General features: G+C 42.7%; 1 long non-coding RNA gene across 1 annotated transcript in view; it reads right to left on the bottom strand.

Moving 5' to 3' along the window:
* LOC112405298 (uncharacterized) overlaps positions 1-11578 on the bottom strand; it is a 72155-nt gene extending 60577 nt beyond the window's left edge. The window contains exon 1 of the long non-coding RNA XR_003004315.1: positions 11504-11578. This is a non-coding gene — a long non-coding RNA (uncharacterized LOC112405298). The remainder of the gene's footprint in view (positions 1-11503) is intronic.
* Positions 11579-17405: the final 5827 nt, after the last annotated feature.

Below are 17405 nucleotides of genomic sequence, written 5' to 3'. Positions count from 1 at the left end.
GAGAAAGAATAGATACATGTATATATATATAACTGAATCACTCTGCTGTACACCTGAAACTGACACGACATTGTGAATCAACTATACTTCACTATAAAATAAAAACTTAAAAAGAAGAAAAGATAAAAAAATGAAATAAAATTCTATGCAAAGTTTTAAAAAAAAATGTGAGAGGCTACTGCTGGGAACAGTGGCTTTATCAGCATAGAGGGCTTGGGAATCCAGCTGATCTACAGAAAATGGATTCCTCAGCCCCTCTCCACGTCTCTCAATCAGAATTTCCAGGGACGACGGGGTAGAGGAATCAATGTATTTATTATGTTCCCAGGTAATTCTGATTCATAGCCCAAGTTTGGGCCCTATTGGTTTCCATAACTCTTGTTGTGATAAAAGGAAGATTAGCATATCTTCAGAAGAAACAATTTCTTAGTTTTAAACTCCAGAAGGAATTTGCCACATGTGTGTCTTTATCCAGGGCTTACTGATCAGCGGAACAAGTAAAGCTAACAGCAATTTTATTCCTCAGATGCAGAAATGTTCATGTGGACGCATCTCACACTCACCTGCGATCAACCTCAGGCCAGAACCCTAGGCATTTCCCTGGTAAAAGCGTTTCAGCCCTGGCTATACTGATGAGGTTCAGGCTGGGCTTCTAATCTATGCCTGGCAAGCCACTGAGGCTAAGAGCGGCCTCAACAAAGAGGCCAAACCCACCCGCACCCCCACCCCACATTCTCATCTGGTGGCTGAAACCTCCCTCCAAAAAAAAAAGAGGAGTACAATGCTGATAGAATTTTTCAATATAGGCAACTTGGATTTTCTCAATCATATACGATGTATGAGATAAAAATAGCTTCAGAAAACATTCCAATATTTACAGTGATGTAGAACACAGTCCAAACACAACCTCTGTCCTTGCCTTGCAAATGCAGCTTGAAGGCAAGTCGGTTAGACTTCTTTTCCAACCAGGTGCCCTCTGCTAAACCCCTTCCGTCTACATGGGAATAGCTGCCACTGCTGTTGTAAAGAAGTGAATTAGCAAAGAGTGTATGGCAGTGGGGACACTTGGCTCGGACCTCTGGGCCTTCCATTTACTAACTGCACAACCTTGAAACGTTAGCTGAACCTGATCGTCATCTGTAAATTGGGATAATAGGGGCCTATCTGACAGGGTTGGAGGATCAATCAGACAAAGGACATGAAAGGTCTAAGTAAGCAGTAAAAACAAGGGGTGTATTATAAGACATGGCATGTGTTCTACTGAGCTGGAAGTTTAGGAGAGGAGATGATGATAAATTGGAAAAGTAAGTGAAATTCAAGTTATTGCGAAAGCCCAAATGTGGAAGGGATCTATCTGGCCTAGAGATCGTAAGGCACTTTTCTTCACAAAGAAGATTCGAACTGAATCTTTAGGGGTGGGTGGAAGTCTTCTAGGAGGACAAAGGGAGGCAGTATAGCACAGGTGAGGGGAAAAAAATGGATGCTTATTTCCGGATATAGCCATGTCAGTTGACATGACTGGTTCATAAGGTGCATTTTGAGGGATAGGAATTACAGAAGTAGGAGGTAGGGAGCCTCTAATTAGGCTTTTGTTGCTTTGTGCTGAAAGGGAAGGCCTTTCTGTTGAACACACTGAAGGACCAATGGAGGCTTTATAAAGGAGAGTGACATGAATAGATTTGGGTATAGAAAGGTCACTCCGGAAATGCTGATTAAGACGGACAGGAGCAGAGTGAGACAGGAGGCACGAAGGCCGCAGCTGGAGGGAGTGTTGCAGGAATCCTGGTAAGGAGAGACAGACGCAGCAGTGATGGAGTGGACATTACTTATATGAAAGATGCTAAGAAGGCAAGAAAGGCAGGACTCGGTAATTGATTGGTTGCGGCAGATAAAGGGGAATAAGAAATCAAGGCTGTCTCCCAGCTTACAAATGCAGGTGAATGAGTAAATGATTTGCACACTGACCGAGAGAGAGAAAAGAAGATGAGCAAATTTAAGAGTAAGCTGATGTGGGAGATCGTGAATTTGCTTTGAGACATGTTGAGTTGAAAACTACCTGTGAAAATCCAGAAGGGAAAGCCCGGTAACTATGGAAATGAACATCTCTAATTTATGGGGGGAAAAACTCGGGAAAACAATCTCATGATGTGGAAGCTAAGAGTAGTTACTTGATGGCAGGAGGTTCTTAGAAGAAGTCTGCTAATAGCAAATACAGTGGTTATTTTCAGAAATTGAACTGCTTGGAGGATTGTGTTTCTTTCTCCATGAGCCCAGCTCTGGGTTCAGAGCCACACAACCAACAGTGCTCAACCATATTCTTGAGGCTGTAAACAAAACTCAAGGACTTTTCAGCTGTGCCATGTCCAAGGTGAGATAACCCTGGACAATGGTGAAGGTAACAGACATAGTCAAATGAGACAGTGTACATGAAATTGCTTTGAAGTCCCTCAAGAAACAGCAGTGTCTTCTCTCTTTCCTCGTTTCCTCACAGAGGGGCAGCCCACGGTGATACGACCATGCCTGGCACGTTATCTGACATACAGTAGTTATGCAGTTAATGCTTCGTGAATAAACTGCGGAAGGTAGGTACATGTTAATCAAACAGAATAAACATTCCAATGGAACTGGAGGAGGCTGGAAGAAGTTTGGGTTCCCCCCCACCCCCAGGTAGAAGTGATGCCCAAAGTGGGTACATTCAGATTTTAGTCAATGGTGGCATTTCACCCTGGCCACATCTCAAGGGAACCATTGTGGGGGGTGAAAGTGGGAAACTGAAATTTTCTTTCTTCCAAGGAGGAAATGAAAAGTTCCAAGAAGGGATGAGTGGGTGCGGCTGCTTTTTAAACAGCGGTGAAATGCTACGTCAGGTCATAAACCTGCGGTAGAGTTTAGTGACTGTGTTTAAATGGATGAGTCTCATTGCCTTATGAGATCCGGAAAAGCCATAAAAATTCATGGCCTACTTGTGGCTGAGCTCTAATAAAGGAATAATCGGTGCTTTAAGCGAGGGGTAATGGGAGGTACAGTGGGAGATTTACTGGAGCAATAAGGGCTGCAGAGAGAGAGTAGGTTTTTCATCCCAATTACACTGACAGACAACAGTGCAAGACTTCCCTGACACACACTTGCAATCCTGTTCCGTTAAGTGACAAGATGGGGTCCTTAGTTCTTCCTTCTCCTGCACTTGCAAGAATCAAGCCTTCGAGTTTTACTCGGGGCTCCTGTCATCAAGGTCAATAAATCTGCACTGGGGTTCCCATTAGAGATCACTTGGTATGGCGGAAAGAACTTGGAATGTGGATAAGGGAGAACTTTAGCTTTAAACCCAGCTCTGTCACTTACGAGATGGTTTTCTTATTGACCCTAATGATTCCTTCCCAATGATTCCTTCCTGTCCATTGCCATGGGACTTGGGATGTCTATCTATGGGAGAAGCCCTCACTCCTATCACCTGGACTTCAAGCTTGGCCATATGACTTGCTTTGGCCAATGGAATGTGAGTTGAAGTAATGTATGCCACAATTCAAAGGAACTTTAAGAGCCTTTGGGAGGGGAGCCATTGCTCTTTTCTCTCTGTCATGGTAATAATGTACCCCAAATCAGGATTGTTTTTTAGTCTGGGTTCTGGAATAAAGACCCATAGGGCAGAGCCAGAGTTGCCCTCGGACACTGCACTAGGAATGTAATATGATTGAGAATTAAAGGCTTGTTGTTCCAAGACATTGAGACATTGCGGGTGTTTGTTACTTCAGTATAATATAGTGAAAGCTGACTGACACACAGAGTGATTTTGGGAAAAGCTCTTAACCTGACTGAGCTCTATTTTCCCTAAAATGATGACAATACACTCCCTTTTATGTTTGGGTGGACATCAAATGAGATTCTTGCACCATGTATGACAGAGAAGATGTGCCATTCATGGTGGCTTTTGTTATTCTAATTTGCTACTCAATTAGAGAAATAAGAGAGGCTAAGTTGCTCTTTCAACAGGTGTGCCTCTGGTTAGCTATGTTTCAGTGACTTGTTGCTGTGGAGTCCCTGTGCCAATGTGGCAATCAGTGGCAAATCGGACATTTATGACACCCTTCTTCCAGGACTAGGGCAAAAGAGTTTCTCAGATCTTTTCATTACAGCCTTCACAAGCTGTGAAAGAAATAGCAGCAGGTTCACTTTTACCCCATCACACGTCCAGTCAATGGAACGCTGCCTTTTGGCCTTGACCATGGCAGCAGGATACCGCACTCCGGCCAGTCTGCACCCTGTGCCTGAGGGTGGGAAGCGCCACACAGCCTGGCTGAGGGGGGCAGACCGTTGACAGTGAGGGGAGCCCTAGACAATCTGGGTCGAGTTAAAAAGAGAATCCCATGCGGGAGAATAGCCAGCCACCCATTCCCAGCCCTCTCCCTGCCTCACGAGTGTACCCCTTCTTTCCCCAAACGGGGTGGGAGCGCCTAAGGGGTCCCACTTACTATGTGCCTGTGCCCCTCCCTCCAAACCCCAATCCTTACCTGGGGTGATGGTCAGGCAGCTAAGTGCTGGCTCCTATGGCCCTTTGTACGTGGCCACACTGCTATGAAAGCCAGGGGACTGTGCTCATTGCAATCACGGTAGCATCCTCTTGCCCAGGCCCAGCCATACATGGTTCACAAAGCTTCCACAGTGTTCATTTTGATTTTCACAACAGCTCTATGAGCTTTTCATTCCCTCACTCATTCATTCAACCGAGTGCCAGCTACATGGCTTCTGCCTTCATGGAGGTTGGTATTACTGTATTAGTGCCAGTTTATGACCAGTTATTTTATTTATTCACCAAATATTATTTTGCCTCTACTGTGTGCTGGGCATTGTAAAGTCAATGAAGATACCCAAACGAACCAAGCCTGGTCCCAGCCCTCAAGGAGCTCACAGTTGCAAAACGAGCTTGCAGACACGTAACTCACCATGTCTGAAAGGTTATAGCAGAAGTGTGACCACAGAGATTGAACCAAGTGTGTGGGGCGCAAAGAAGTGAGACAGTGAGTCTGTCTGGAGAATCAGGGAACCCAGGCCACAGGAAGGGACATAGGGGCTGGGTTCTGAGAGATGACTGGTCGTGTACCAGTTGGATGAGGTGGAACAGAGGAGCAAACAGTGGAAACAACGTAGAGATTAGGAAGGATGTCTGTGCGTGGCTATAGCACAGAGTCAGTTGGGGCCATAGGGAGAGATGGAACTCCATAGGTAGGAAGAAGTGTGTTGTAAAGAGCCTTGAGGTACAAAGGAGTTTATCTTTATTCTGTAGGCAATGGTGAAACTTCACATAAAGTGTTCTAAACAGAGGACTATCGTGGTCACATTTTTTTAAAGAGATCACTCCGGCAACAATGTAGTCTATTGGAAATAAGAAAGACTAGTGTAAAGGAAACCAGTTAAGAGGTTAATTCCAAAGTCCAGAGTCCTGAACTAACGTGTGCTCACTCCAAAGTCTTGTGTTTCTGCCAAGGACTTGTACTCATAGGGAGATGTCACCCCTATTTCATACCATCTCTGCCCTTCCTCTGGGAAAAGCACACACTTAACAAATGATCCACCCACTTAGTTAATTATAGTCTTTTATCAGAGGGATAATCGCTTCCCAGATACGTCACACACTCTCTGGATGGTGATCCCAAGACCAGGCTCACCAGGATAATCAGCTAGGGCTTGAGGATGAACGGCAAACTAACATGTGCTCTGAGCACCAAAAGAGCAGGGAGTTTTTAAAAAGTACGTGTAGACACATTTTAAAATCATCATGGAAAAATCAACTTTGTTGGATTTGGATACACTTATTTTATAATTTACCTTTGTTTTCCATTGCATATAATGTGGGGAATAGTGGTGGCGGTGGAGGTGGGACACCTATTTTTAGCACAGAAGTCTTCTAAAGGACTCGGTCTGGCCCTGATTATGCCGTTTTCTCTGGTCGCACTGCAGGTGGCCATAGCCACTTCCTTCCTTGGAACTCCTTTATAGAGAGAGTCTAGACAGCAGCAAGAAGGAAACTGCAATGAATTGGATTCACCATTCACAGCAATGCCGAGGACATCACCACCGCCCTTAGTAAGGCTACACAAGGGGACATGGCTAGCAACTCTTATTGCTTAACTCTTCAGGTTTGAACTCCATGTAAGTTTATTTGGGCAACAGAACTGGAACCAGAGTATTTCATACTTCGGTTACTCAACAACAGTATTAAATTGAGATCCTCTATACCGTCAGGGCTTGAAAGTCTTGGTGATTATTGTAGGGCAGGTTTCTTAAGCTGTAGATAAACGACTCCAAACTAGAGCAATCCCAACACTCTTCCAAGGGATCCTGATTGGAGGCCCATCTGCTTCAAGAAGGTCAGCTCCTTAGAGAGAGGCTGAGAGGAATGAGCTGTTCTGTTAACAATATAAGTCGTTGCTGTTCCCCAAATGGTTTCCAAACACTTGCACGACCCAGTAGGCTATACTCCACTAGAGAACCGAAATCTGAAAGGTCTATTCAGGCTTTCTAGGCTGGAGTCGTTCGAAATCACACTTTAAGCTTTCCCTACTAATTCTATCTTTATTCTTTGGTCACAAGCCACAAGCTTTCCACCAGAGTTCTCTTGAGATAATAAAGATACATATTGAGCATTTACTATGTGCCAGTTATATGCTAAGTGTTTTACATGCATTCTCTGATTTACTCTTCATATCTATGGGGCATAAACTATTGTTATTATCCCTACTTAGCAGATAAGGAAACTGAGACACAATGATCTTTGGTAACTAGGCCGAAGTCATAGAGCAAGTAAGTTTTGGAGCCCAGGCTGGACTTTAGGAAGCCTAACTCTAGAGCCAACTTTCTCAACCATTTGCTTTCCTGCCTAGGAGTTTAACCTGATCTTTTATTCTAATTTACAAGCATCTGTTAACTTCATTTGTAGGGGAGAAAACGGAGGTGAGAGAGGGTAAGTGACTTGCCTCAGGTCACATCTCTAGGTCGCAGAGCTGGAACAGGCATTACAAAATCATTGTCTCCTTGATTTCTTAATTTGACATCCTCATTTTAACCTAAACTAGGCCTAATTTTATGCCCTCAAGGGAAAGAACAAAGGGAGGTGGGAGTGGGGTGGCATTTATTGAGCTCTTTCTAAGCATCAAGTAATCTGCTAGGCACTTTACATCCAACATTCATTCATTCAAGCAACAACCTGGAAATGTTGGCATTATTGCTTCCATTTTCCAAATGAGAAAACAGAGGCTTCCCAGATACCAAGTGATGGAGCTGGGGCTCCAGACCCCATCTTTGTGAACATGATGCCCAGGCTCCTCTACCAAGAATTTAATAGTGGTTTATCCCTTGCACGTGTGGATTTTATTCTGTACCTGCTTTGACCAGGTCTTCAAGGATGAAGGAGTAAAATGGGTCTTGAATCAACACAGGCAATCTTCTTCCATCATCCCCTCACAAGATCCTGCCCACTATGATTTAAATTGAATTTGTAAGCAGTTTTTCCAAGGCTCTGGGTCAAATGGCTTGTGATATTTTGGGAAGATTCCTCCCCCTGATTCTGTTTCCTGACTCTTCTGACTTGGGCCGAGCAATGAGAAGCCTCACAATTTATTTAACGGTTACCCACCAGAGAAAACATCTTCTAGACCTTGGCTTGAAATTGCTAGGTGAGCCAAGTCATATTTTAAGTACAATGAATGTGTTATTTCCCAAGTATTTGGGGTTTAATACAGCAACAGAAGACTCTCACCAGAAACCGTCCCCCCTAACTTTGAAATATGTGTGTACAGCAGAGAAATTTTTCTGGTTTTGATGCCCTTGCAAAAATTGTCAACACACTGTATCTTTTTTTCACAGCTCTTTGATGTACTTGAAGGGGTTTCTTCCTTGAACAAGAAGCCACAACTCCAAATGTGTTTAAAACAGAAGCCCCTAAACATTTGAAGTTCAGTTCAGAATTCCTAAGCAGAAACTTGGCAAGAAGTCCTAACTTAAATTAGGAAAAAGGAAAAAAGAAAAAAAAACCCTTCTCTCATCCATAGAGTATCAAATGTATACTTCCCAATAGAAAACAGACTTTTCACATCCATGTCATGCTGCTCTATCTTTTAATTCACTGCATTTTCCCCACAGAACTTAGACTTTTTGACTCATATCAAAAGCACGGTAAAGACTATTTGGATGTATTGCTTTCATCTCAAATTCAACAAGCACAAGTCTTAACCCGTAATCTTTTCTCTGCTCGGTGTCCTTTGCTTTCTTCTTTGTTTCCCCATCACATAGGCTCAAAATCTAGACAGGGACAGGAAATATGCCTTAATTATCTTTATATGCTTAGTACCCAGGCAGTGCTGGTACACAGAAGATGCTCAATAGCTTGTTCAATAAATAGATTTAAAAGTCGTCTTCTCCTTTTCTCTCTCCTTCACCCATGCTGCATCTTATCTCTTCAAAGCCTTTTATCACTTGTGTTTTACAATATGAGTACCCAACAACCAAATATGGCCCATCTGATCAGGATGCAACCTGTTTCAGATTTTTATGGAAAAAACAAAAACATATAAAATCAGCCAGAAATAGAAACTAAGAGGCCAGTGGTTCCAAGTAATTATGGGTCTGAGTGCAGATTAGGGTCATTCTAAAAGAAGTGGACCCGGTGTAACTGTCACTGAATCTATAAACAATTTTAATCTTACATATTACATTACTTTTAAGATCAAGGTAAAGTTTAATGGATCATTCCAAAAGATTTCTTACTAAAAAATAAGTATGTACCATATCATTAACATAAACATCTTTTTGTTGTTGTTGTTGCTTTTTTGCGGTACGTGGGCCTCTCACTGTCGTGGCCTCTCCCGTTGCGGAGCACAGGCTCCGGACGCGCAGGCTCAGCGGCCATGGCTCACGGGCCCAGCCGCTCCGCGGCATGTGGGATCTTCCCGGACCGGGGCACGAACCCACGTCCCCTGCATCGGCAGGCGGACTCTCAACCACTGCGCCACCAGGGAAGCCCTAACATAAACTTCTTAAGAGCAGAATCCATAAAGCCCCTCTGAAGTCACTAGTATGTTTTGAACATGGAAACTACTTACTAAAGCTTCTGTGTATCCTTGAATCTCACTTGAGTCACTGTACCCAAACTAAACATCAGCTATTAGCCCTCTTTTAAACTAAAACGTATTATCAATAACGAATAGGCTTCATTACACTCTATTTCTGATTATGGGCTTCTCTATAAAAACCATATACCTTGACTTATTTTTCCTTCAGTTATTTATCTCTCCCCATTCTTTTAATATATACTATGAATCTTATGGCTACCGCTGTAGTTCATACCTTCCTGTTCCACTAGATCAGCGGTTCTTAACTTGAGGTCTACGGTATAGAAGAGAGACTGTGGAAGTAGAGGTGAGGGCCCAGAAACAAGAAAGCAGCATTGACTTCAAGCAGGCATTTGAGTCTAGAGAAACCTCAGACACGCTGATGAGAATAAGCAGATTCTGGAGGAAGGACCCACAGGGTTTAATATGCACCAGGCATAGTTTTAGGCACTGGGGGGGCGGGGAAAGCAGTGAACACAAATCCTGCCCTCCTGACCTTCCATTCTGATGGAACAAATAGCTAGCAAACAAATAAATACATATTATGAAAAACAGTCATGAGTGCTATGGAGACAAATGAAAGAGATAAGCAATGGAGAGTTCTATAAATTGTCATTTTATATAGGGTGGTCAGAGAAGGCCTCCCGGAGCAATGAGCTGATGGAAGAGAGAAGAGGGATTTGCTGTTATCTGGGGAAGAGCTTGGAGGCAGGGGAAAAAAACTGAAGCAAATGCCCTAAGGCAGGAAAAGGCTTGGACCAGCTTCGGAAGCAGAAAGCAAGGTGGCCAGTATGGCTGGAGCAGAAGGCGGGAGAGATCATGGACAGGCTCGTGCCGGTGAGAGGGCTCACACTTTCACTCTAAACGAGTGTCTACTTAAAAAGACAACCTTTCCCTGATTCTATTCCACCAGCATGCTGGTTGTCCATCGTGTTCCAAGCACTCTGATAAGCTCCGGGAATGTACACATAAATAAGATCCAGTCCCTCTTTAATAAGGAAAGATATTTAGACAGATGAATCTAATGCAAGGCAGCAAATAGGCAAGTGCTGTTAAGAGAGCTGGGTGGCCTGCAGGAGAGCTGAGACCCCTCTCAGCTTCAGAGAGGAGGTAGTCAGGTTTGGCTCGTGGAAATAGTTCCGATATGATGGACCTTGAAGGATGGGCTGGATTTGAATATGGGCGTCACTGTGCTACAGAACTTTCTAAGAAAACAAGTCAAGAGACAGAGGTGAAAATATGCCTGATATTTTCAGACAATTGTGAGAATTGCCTGAGATGGGAAATGCCTGAAGGTGAGTAACTGGAAATGGTTTTGGACAAAAGGTTTGAAATTATATGTTTGAGGTACACAGAGGCAAGACAATTAGTGAACCCTTATTAGCTCTGGGGTATAATATGCCTTCTACATCATTTCCAGATATGTATGTTTACATCTGCATATGAAGATTTCATAGGAGAACAGTACATGCAGTGAACGTACAGGAATTAAATTGAACTCTCCTTTGGTAATTTGGTGAAAAGTTTTAAATTAGATTCGCTATTAGAGATAATTTATTATAAACCCTTTCCTCACCCTCCAACACTGCACTGACAAGGAGTATGAGTCCTAAAGGTTTAATAGGCAGTGAAAGGTCATGTTATTAATAACTGATGAATCAAGAATCGGACTAATGTCCCATTATTTTCCTACCACATTTCTCTACTCAGCTCTATCCGGCTTTTCCATTACTGTACCAAAGGAAGGTGAGGGTGACGCATTTAGTGCTTCAAATCCAGATCTTGAGCTGGCCTATTGTAATACACAGATGATATTAATGACTCATCTGCTATTCCTCCCCCAGCTGAGTGCAATCTACCTCCTTACAACTCCTTCACACTGTCAACCGTGACTTAGCTGCACAGCTGTAGGCAAGGCCTTCCAAATACTCAACTGTGGCATCTTCCACCCCTGCTTACTTCTCTGCAGGACAAAAAAAAAAAAAAAGGAATTCCCTCCACCCACCACTACCACACCATTAAGAAGTTTTGTTTCCATTTATTTGCTCAATACTCCTTACGAGAAGATCTTGACTTGTTCTTTTTCAATAATTGAGCTTAGCAACCAGATTAACACGCTTTTGGATTTTTCAAATTTATTTCTAATGAAAAGCAGAGTTGACAGAGAGCAAGAGAGAATGAGCCAACTTAGCCACAAAAGTAAATTTTAGCTCTTTGCTTGTATCTTAAAGAAAGACTAGAAAATTTGAAAAAATCCTTCCAGAGCTTGATGTTTCACTTGAATCTTGGAAATAACAAACTAGCCTCAAGACTCCACCTAATGGCTAGCTGTTTCAGGAAACCCTCGGGGAACAAACCCCACTCCCCAAACCTTTGTGCCCTTGAAATTCCATACATACCTTTAAGATGATGGCACAGACCATACTGTGTTGTTATAATTGCTCTACATGTCTCTTCTTTCCCACCAGGTTCACAGCACCTATCACACTGGGGAAGAAAGAAGGAAGTTATCAAAGATGGGAGGGAGGAAGGAAATGTTCAATGTACATGTTTTCCAAACTAACTCAAGACACACGATCTGGCAAAGCATGTCTTGGCTGCTACTTAGTTAAGAGTAACTTGAAGAGAAATAGCTTGGGTGTCAATACTAGGATTCCATGCACACTGCTGGTTTGTGATGACACCAGAAAAGAATGTTCTAATTTGAGACTGAAAATCTATGATGCTCATATACTCTGCTCACGTTACATCTCAAACCTGGACAAATGAAAATAAACATTTCTTGGATCTACGACTATTTTTATAAAAGCTTACACAGGCACTTCTTGGTCTAGATACATTTGTGTTTTACATATTTGATATATACATAATTTTATTTAGGCCTTTTAGTGAAATAATAGTGATGCAATGTAACGTGTGGCAAATACCATGGTAGGCGGGCACCGCAGTACCTGAGACCGTAATTTCTGGTGAATGCCAACGTTCTAGTATCCATCCTTTACCCTGTTCAATTCTCCATTGCCTGTCAAGTGAGATGCATTTGTGCCGTGTTTGTGCTTCTCTGCACTGTGGGTTTCTTTCTCACATTAACTGCTTGTGATTCCACAGCTACACAGAGCAACGTGGCACACGCTTCACTGTTCACAATTTTTAATTTATTTACGCATAGAAGGAAAAACCCTAAGACATGATATGACCCATCGCCATCAAACCTGTGGCAGTACAAGGAAGCTGATTTATCACCTCCAACTCTTTCTCTGTTTACACCACCTCTCACCCTGTATACTTATTAAATGAGTCCAGCTTAAGTAACTATGGATTAAAGAGAAATAGTGGTATCCCCCTAGAGTGGCTGAAATATCCTAAATCTCTTCTGTGCCGTTACTCTACTGGAAAATTGCTTTGGGCATATCAGTTTTGCCTGGCATCCTTTGTAAGGAATTTAGCCACTGGTCATGTCAAGGGGTGTCTGTACACCTGAGTTTTTGATCTCCAATACTTGGGACATTGGAATTATATTTGTATGTTTGAGAAACATTAATCGATGACGAGCCTCACCTTGCCAAATGACTTAAAGAAGATGCTGGTATAAGAAAATTAATATCAGAAGTTTGACTCAAGATATTAATTCTCACTAGCATTTCACTAAGACACTGAAAGGTTTCTGCAAAAGGAGATACAGACGAGGTATGTCCCCGGGCAGAAGTGCAGATGATGAAGGTAGCATGGAGCACGCAAGGGAGCAACAGAATTTAAACGATTCAGAACCTCAATCCATGAATATATGTTGAGCACCCATTATATGCTGGAACATGTGCATATATAAAATCATGTAGTAGTATATATAAATATAGGGTATAATTATGAGCTCTTTTAGCATGACTTAGAAGGTATGGGAGAGCCAAAGGAATGTTTGACCACCTCTTTGAAGAGATTGACTTGCCTCAGCATCTTGCAGGAATATTTTGGGTGGGGCCGGAAGAATCAGGAGGCTTTCACATTGACTGCATTTACCCAAATCATCTGTCTTTTTTTGCAAAGGTTTAATTTTCACATGAAGCCACACTTATGTTGAAGTAGGAAACTTTCCATTCTCTATGTTAAATGTCATCCCTCTAGTTTGTTTTTTGACATCTAATTTTGATATAAGACATGTTCTTTATGATTCCTTCCGGCTCCATATCATCTGCCACTTCAACAAATAAGTCTTCACCTATCTCAATAAAAAGACGTTGGCCTGGGCCAGATCAATGACCTGAAGTTTCTCCGTTTCTCCAGGGATCTCCCTTCTGACAGCCACTGCGACACTCTACCAACTACATATCCACCAAATTGAAAACCATCAAGCTCTGTTTTTCATCTTCACTTTAAGGTTTTATAAAGCACCCAGCTCAAATATCCTGCTCTTGTGACTACAGGATTTTATAAATGGGCAAGATTTGATCCACAAAATGAAGATGTGAGGGAATAATTTATCCTTAGGGGTTACTGCTAAGTCCCAGGAACCTCTAGGTCTTTTGTAGTTGCTCAAAATTTTTCACTTAATCTATTTAAAAATCAGAAGCATCTTCAAGTTTTCTAAAGCTTTTGGAAATCAAGATATTGGCTCAGTCACCTAGTACCTCTTGGCTCCCCTCGTACTGCAAACATGGCTGACAGCATCTCAACAAGCTCATCTGCGTGTCTGCCCAGCTCAGCATCAGGCAGGCCTGCAATTCCATCTGGGCAGAGGGCTCCACTTCCTTTACAGAAAGGTAATACTCCTTTGGAATCACTTTATCTTGATTGGTCTTCCAGATCCTCCCCTTAATGTTTGTTCCTCTCTTTCCTGACTTTTTGGACTACTGATCTGGGGAGGACTTAGGAGAGGCGTTTTATAACTTATTCGGTTTACAATTGACACCTTGCTCTTTAAAAACAAAAACAAAAGAATACATGTGACCAAACATAATGGACCTAAAAATCAAAGGTGCTTCAACTAATCGAGCCTAAAAGAACTGATATGAGTGAGAAGATGGAAAGGGAAACATGTTTCTAGAGGGAGTGCTTTTATTTGTGGGAAATTCCCTCTACAGATGGTGAGCCTGTCAGTATAACAAGAAGGCTGGAGGCCGTCCCTCTCAAGACGATTTGAGGAATAATGGTGAGCAACCAGGTAGCTGATACACTGTGAGAAGGCCTGTCGTCCACGCCTCTACCTCCTCCCAGGGATCTGCCCTGTTCATCTGTCAGTTCAGCAGAAGCTCTGTCTGTGACAGCCAGAAGCCTGGCGGTAAGTCAATATGTTCCCCTTGAGACAAGGAAAATTCCACAGGTCAGACTCACTAGGCAAGTAGACTACAAAAAGCGCCTAGTGCATACAAATGCTGTAGTAAATTAAGATAATGATATTAGCTGTTTATTGTAGATAAAAACCTCAATCTGTAATAGAAGCATCTAGGCGATTCCAACTCCCAGTGTATCAACATCAGAAAGAGCAGTTATGATTGTTGTCAAGGAAAAAAAAATCCAGGACTGACTAACATTTAGAGATATAAAGCTTTCATATCCTTCAGTCTTCTTTCCTTTGTGATTTCCACAGGATTTTCATTTCCAGAGATATTATACTACTTGCTTTCAAAGGAATTCAATATTTTCATTCAGAAAAGTAATTTCACAGGAAAGTAACACAGAGCGATGTCCTGCGTATTCATTTTCACAGCCAATATTACAAAGTCAATTTGCGCTGCATGGAGCTGGGGCGACATGAAAAGGTGCAGATCCTGTGTATCTGGGTTTCCAGGGTCCTCTTCTTCCTTCCCATTCCCCTCCTGCAGGACACCCCACAAGCCTTTGAAAAGAAGTGTCTGGCGGTAAAACAAAACAGGCTGCCTGATTCCCTTAATAACCTCACCCAGCGTCACCCAAAGACCTTGATCCTGAGCCCAGGACTCGATTACGGCTTCATCCCCTCTGCCCTGTAGTAAAAGTCCTATCTCCATAACCATCACAATCATCCTGTTTCTTTTCTTCGTGTTGTTATAGAAATTAGAGGAGAAAGCAGCCAGCCTAAGGTGAAAGACGAGGAGATGAGTGACTTCCTCTGGTACTTCTGTGCAGATAAAAGCTAATTCTGATAAAACCAAGACTGAAATCCTTCCAGCCCACATAAAGTCAAGGTCAGACAACATGAACCAATCAAGCTGAAAGCTGACCGATTTTTTCTTTTCGCAAGTAAGTCAGAGACTGACAGAGAAGCAGAGGTGGATGGAGGAAGGATGAGGGGGGAAGAGGGAAGACAGGAGGAGAAGAGCCCCCCATTGAGGTGAACAGATGGACTGACAGAGTGAACGAGAGACAGAGATGGAGGGGAAAACAGGGAGTTCCTTTTGCTATTCCTGTTCCTTACATATTTCAGGATCAAAAGGCGTAAGAAAACACCTTCAAGTTTTTCATCAGGCATTGGGGGTGACGGGACCACAAGGTCCAGCTGCCAACGGGTGTTTTTCCTGGGGTTTTTCAAGTCAGGCCGCATGCTCTAACCTTGAGGATGATGTTTATTCCTGGGGGAGAGATAAGCCAGCGGCCCTGGCCCCAGCCCCATCAGAGCAGAGTGGGCATTACCAGCGAACAAAGGAAGAGCGCTGTACGGCAACAAGCATTTGGTTTTGATTAGAGGATATTCAGGGACTGTGCAAGTTCTATTAAAATAAGCACAAAACCATCTTAAAGGGCTTTTTCTTTTCTTTCTCTTTCCCCCCCTCAGTTTATATTGTTAATCTTTCTTCCTGGACGGCTCCTCACAAATGCCTTTTGTTTTCTTGTGTGATTCTACGTGCCAGGACTCTAAGAAGGCAGGACGGAGGTCCTGTTCTGGCATGCTTTCAAGTCTCTTCCATAGGAGATGAAGGCTTGTTGCTGTGCCTTCAAGGGTATAAATTTAGAGGCCGCCAATCCGTCCGGAGGTAATTCAAATGCTGGTAGATGGTGGAATCCACCCTGGCCCCCTGCTCCTATGAATACCCTGGCACTTACCCCACTCAGAGGAAACGAAACCAATTTGGGAAAGCGAAGAGAGAATAAACATGCAATTAAAATGGTCATTTCTCTTGGTTTCTTCCTTTAGTTCTTTTTTTTAACACTGCATCCCATTCTATAATCTGATGATGAAATGGGCCTGGTTAATTATAACAACGTACAAAAGATCGCTGCCTTTTCCCCACAGTTACTAGGCTAGGTCTGAGTATTTTTTTTGTGGTGGTGGTGGCGAGGAATGGGGAGAGAGGTGGATGAACTTCAATTGAAGCCATCGTTTTGGAAGAGCCGCTATGTTTTGTATTGTTTCACACTCTCTGCCAGGGTGAGCATTACAGAAATGGCACTTTCCTTTCCATTTATCTATCTTCCTCCTTTATCCGTAGATAGACAAATAAAAATGAATTCTATCCAGAGGCAGCATGCATGCCGCTTCTATATGTTCTTCAGATAGCTTATTTTTATTCAGCTTAAAGCAGAACCTATAATTTTTATTCGAGATTCCATCCAGCCTCTCTCTCTCTCTCTACCTCCAAGCAAGTCTTCAAGAAGCCCTGCTGCCCTGCTTTGTTCCAAAGATTCTGCTAAAGGCCAAAAGATGGAGATAGCACACCCATCTGGTCTGTTTTCACATCCTAAGAGAAGGGCTTGAGAGAGCCCCCTCCAATGGAGGGAACAAGGTGGTCGGGAATAAGCATTGCTGTCTTTGTTTGTGATTAGCTTATCTCAGGAAGACTCTTAATATCCATGGGGAAATAACACCATTAAATGAAGCTCACCCAGCAATCAGGAGACTTCGTTGCCAGAGCTCTGAAATACTTACACTTAAAGATTCCATTTCAGTGTCAACAAAACATAAGCATCTCACTTCCCCCTTCATCCTTTTCTCTTGTTTTTCCCCTTACCCACCATCACTGCCCCCCACCCCCCGCCTAATTCTCAACAGTGTGTGAATTTTATATGGATCAACCTTAAAGCATCTGCTAGAAAATAACAGCCAACCTGTATATGAAATAGGAATAGATTCCATGTCAGAGCAAAATTAAGATCTTGATGCCTCCTCATTTCCATAATATTACCCTTGTGCTTGGTGAATAAATACCACAGGAATACCAAACAGTGGTGGAGCAAAAATGAATATTGAAATTTATAAAATGGCCAGTGTCCAAAATAGTAATATTCATGGGGAAGTGTTTTGACATCTGAGATAACCTCCATTTTCCTTCAGAGAGCTGAGCATGCTTGATTTGGTAACACGGATTTGAACAAACACGTTATTACAACGCG

Source organism: Neophocaena asiaeorientalis, unplaced genomic scaffold (assembly GCF_003031525.2).
Source record: "Neophocaena asiaeorientalis asiaeorientalis breed wild unplaced genomic scaffold, Neophocaena_asiaeorientalis_V1.1 scaffold342, whole genome shotgun sequence".
In the NCBI taxonomy this organism is placed as follows: domain Eukaryota; kingdom Metazoa; phylum Chordata; class Mammalia; order Artiodactyla; family Phocoenidae; genus Neophocaena; species Neophocaena asiaeorientalis.
Note: the sequence above shows the minus strand (reverse complement) of the source record. Positions and strands in the feature narration are given on the sequence as shown.